The sequence below is a fragment of the Myotis davidii genome, unplaced genomic scaffold (genome assembly GCF_000327345.1).
Source record: "Myotis davidii unplaced genomic scaffold, ASM32734v1 scaffold241, whole genome shotgun sequence".
Classification (NCBI taxonomy): Eukaryota; Metazoa; Chordata; class Mammalia; order Chiroptera; family Vespertilionidae; genus Myotis; species Myotis davidii.
In genome coordinates, this window is record NW_006291199.1 from 70,626 (window position 1) to 74,713 (window position 4,088).

Here is a 4,088-nt window from a genome sequence, read left to right on the forward strand (position 1 = left end):
CCGCCCTATCTGTCCTGCTCTGTTCCTGACAGAGGAAGGCGCCCCAACCCCCTGATCGGCCCTGCTCTGTGTCTGATAGGGGGGAGCTCCCCAACCCCCTGATTGGCCTGAAGCTCTGTGTGTGACAGGCTGTGGTGCCCCAACCCCCTGATCGGCCCTGCTCTGTGTGTGACAGGGTGCGGCGCCCCAATCCCCCCACCCCCAATGGGCCCTGCTCTGTGTGTGACCGGGTAGAGCCATAACCTCTCCATTGGCCCTGCCCTGAGTGTGACAGTGGTGGTGCCCCAACCCCCTTATCGGCCCTGCTCTGCGGGGGATAGAGGGTGATACCCCAACTGCCCCCCAAGGGTCCTGCTCTGTGTGTGATGGGGTAGAGCCATAACCTCCCCATCGGCCCTGCTCTGTGTGTGACAGGCCACGGTGCCCCAATCCCCCAATTGGCCCTACCCGAGCGTGACTGAGGGTGGCATTGCAACCTCCTGATCCGCCCTGCTCTGTGCATGACAGGGGGTGGCGCCCAAATCCCCAATCAGCCCTGCTCTGAGCCCGACCAGGGATGCACCTAGGGATTGGACCTGCCCTCTACCACCCGGGAGCAGGCCTAAGCCAGCAGGTCATTATCTCCCTAGGGGTCCCAGACTGCGAGAGGCACAGGCCGGGCTGAGGGACGCCCTCTCCCCCCGCGAGTGCACAAATTTTTGTGCACCGGATCTCTAGTATTATAATAATTATTTATGGTGTTAGATGGTACTAGATTTATTGGGATCATCACTTTGTAAATTATATAAATGTCTAATCACTGGGTTCTGCACCTGAAACTATACTGTATCTCAACTCAATTTGAAAAATATATATATATTAAAAAAACAACAACAATGGCCCCAAAGTGCAAGAGTATTGAGGGTGCCAATTCAGACATGCCAAAGAGAAGCAGGAAAAGGTGAATGCAGTACAATAAGGTATTTCAGATATAGAGACCACATTACTTAACTTTTAATATAATATATGTAGAGGGCCGCCTGGGAGGCACCTAGGCATTTTCTTATAATTATTGTCAGCTGAACTCAGAGCTTAGGCAGAGCCACGCCCTGGGAATATGCTTTCCCAATAAGGCTGGACATGTTAATCAGGCAGGGGTGGAACTAGATATGTAAATCTAGGCCTTTAAAATAAACCTGCTGTGTGGCTCAGGCCGCTTTTGCCACCTCTCCATCAGAGAGGATGGCGCCCACCTGGCCCCAGCTTAAAATCGCAACCCAGGCACATGCCCTTGACCGGAATCGAACCTGGGACCCTTCAGTCCGCAGGCCGACGCTCTATCCACTGAGCCAAACCAGTTTCGGCTTTCTTTAATTTCTTAATCCTCAGCTCCTCCACTCAGCAAATGGACTGTTTCCTTTTCCATGTGGGACATGGAAAAGAGAGAAACAGCCCCCCACAAATATATTGTTACAATTGTTATATTTTATTATTAGTTATTGATGTTAATCTCTTACTGTGCCTAATTCATAAATTAAGCTTTATCATAGGTATGTATTTATAAGAAAAGAAAACATAGTCTATAAAGGTGTCCTGTGTTCACATATAGTTAAGTACTATCCATGGTTTCAGGCATCCATGGGAGTCTTGGAATGTATCCCCTATGGATAAGGGGGGACTACATTATACACCAACATAGCAATAGTGTTTAACTCCAGGAAGTAAACTCATTCATGATGTTTTCCACCTTTTTATGTCTAGTATTTTCCAATGTTATTTAATAAACATGTTTTGCTTTAGTAAAAAAATAATATTGATATATTTTTATATGTTATTATGCTTCTGGATATCCAAAAGATGTAATTCTATATTTTAGAATACAGTATGCCACATTTTTTAAAAAATATATTTTATTGATTTTTTACAGAGAGGAAGGGAGAGGGATAGAGAGTTAGAAACATCGATGAGAGAGAAACATCGATCAGCTGCCTCTTGCACCCAGCCCACTGGGTATGTGCCCACAACCAAGGTACATGCCCTTGACCGGAATTGAACCTGGGACCTTTCAGTCCGCAGGCCGACGCTCTATCCACTGAGCCAAACCGGTTACAGTAATAGTATGCCACATTTTAAATTGTGTTTGTTGAGATATCTCTACTCATACCACTATGCTGTACACCTGAAACTATTATAAAATAATATTAAATATTAACTGTAATAGAAACCTAACTAAATAAATACTTTTGAAAAAGATGTTGCTGGAGCAGCAATTAGCAAAATGTATTTGAGGAACTCAAAAAACATGTTATCACAAAGGATTTTAAACTTGTACAAAATTATTTTTAAGGTATTTTATTGATTTTTTACAGAGGAAGGAGAGGGATAGAGAGTTAGAAACATCGATGAGAGAGAAACATTGATCAGCTGCCTCTTGCACCCAGCCCACTGGGTATGTGCCCACAACCAAGGTACATGCCCTTGACTGGAACCAAACCTGGGACCCTTGGGCCTGCAGGCCGATGCTCCATCCACTGAGCCAAACTGGTCAGGGCAAAATTGTACAAATTTTAAAAATAATGTCAATTGTCCTCTTCCCTTCCCTCCTCCCCAGTGTCTTGCATCCATTAGTTATGCTTATAGGGGTAAAGGAGGCCAGGGGAAAGTCAATGGGGACTAAAAGGAGACATATGTACTATAATTTGTAATACTTTAAACAATAAAATAAAATTTAAAAAAATAATGTCAATTTAAAACATATTTATGACATCAACTGCTTTGTATTAAGAGGCTTATGAAATGAAATGACAATAAAAATTTAAAAGGTTGTGATTTCTTGCAGTAGAGCTACATATCCCTAAGCAAAATTCTCAAGATATGCTATAATGAAAAGATGTCCTGTGTTCACATATGGGAGAAATTCTGTGCCCTTGGCTGTAGAATTCCTGAGAGACTGTTTTTTGCAGTGTGCTGTGGAGCTCCAGGTGCTTGGCCATGACACCCTTCTTTGAAGAATTTCACCAGTGACCAATGGTCACAGGCACACACCTTGCAAATCTCTTTCCTGGAAAACAGTAAGCTTATAATGGTAATTCAAATCCTAGACATGGATAAGATGGTGTATCGGTTTGCTACGGCTGCCATAACAAAATACGATACTGAGTACCTTAAACAACACAAATTTAATGTATCATAATCCTGGAGGCTAAAAGTCTGAGGTAAAAATGTTGACTGGGGCAGTGCCGGGAGCTGGTCCATCCTTGCTGTTTCAAGGGACCTGGCATATATGGCATACTGTTCTTAATATGTTTGCTCACCTTCTTGGCACTATGTGTTTTAACCAAGGTCACCTCTCCGAGAAAGGTTGTTTCCCCAGGTAGGGATTTTTCCCTGAAGTTAGGGAGGGGATAAAACCCCTTAACTAAGTGCCAGGCGGGTAGTTAATCACTTAAGCTACATAATCTTTACTCCCTCGAATGGAGATAAGAAATGCCCTAACCTTGACCCCTGGACCTGCTGGGGTTGGACCCCAGCATCTGGCACTGAACAGGGACCCTTAGGTAAGCCCCCCATTCCCCTAGGTAAGCGCCCCGCACTCGGGACGGATAGGACTCCACCGTAGGAAAAGGGTGGATAGTCCTCGCCGACTCTGTCCACACCTTTGGGGACCCCTGGACCGGCTAGGGTTGGATCCCAGCAGGGCAGTTTGCTTTGAAGGCTCTAAACTAGCTTCTGATAGTTTCTTGGCTTCTGGCTGCATAATTCCCATTTTTACATGGAGTTCTCCCCATGTGTGTATCACTGTCCAGATTTCTCTACATTTTACTCATCGCAGGAAATCTTGCTGTTAACTCATGCTTTTCAAATTTTGTACTGAAAAAGATACCTCTGTCATGCAAAATAAATATTAGTAATATTTCTTTGAGTTGGCCTTAATATATTCTAGTAAACTGTGATCTAGAGATCTGATGCATATTTTGTTATATTTCCATGTAAAACTAGTCTCTCCCTTTTTCTGACTGACAATAGATTCTCTAGGGCAGTGGTTCTCAACCTTTCCAATGCCGCAACCCTTTAGTACAGTTCCTCATGTTGTGGTGATCCCCAATTTC

The 4,088-nt window shown here is 44.2% G+C and overlaps 1 long non-coding RNA gene across 1 annotated transcript in view; it reads right to left on the reverse strand.

Moving 5' to 3' along the window:
- The window catches only part of LOC107183175, an 11,104-nt gene extending 7,314 nt beyond the window's left edge, over positions 1-3,790 (reverse strand). Inside the window, exon 1 of the long non-coding RNA XR_001513955.1 lies at positions 3,779-3,790. This is a non-coding gene — a long non-coding RNA (uncharacterized LOC107183175). The remainder of the gene's footprint in view (positions 1-3,778) is intronic.
- Between the last annotated feature and the right edge of the window lie 298 nt (positions 3,791-4,088).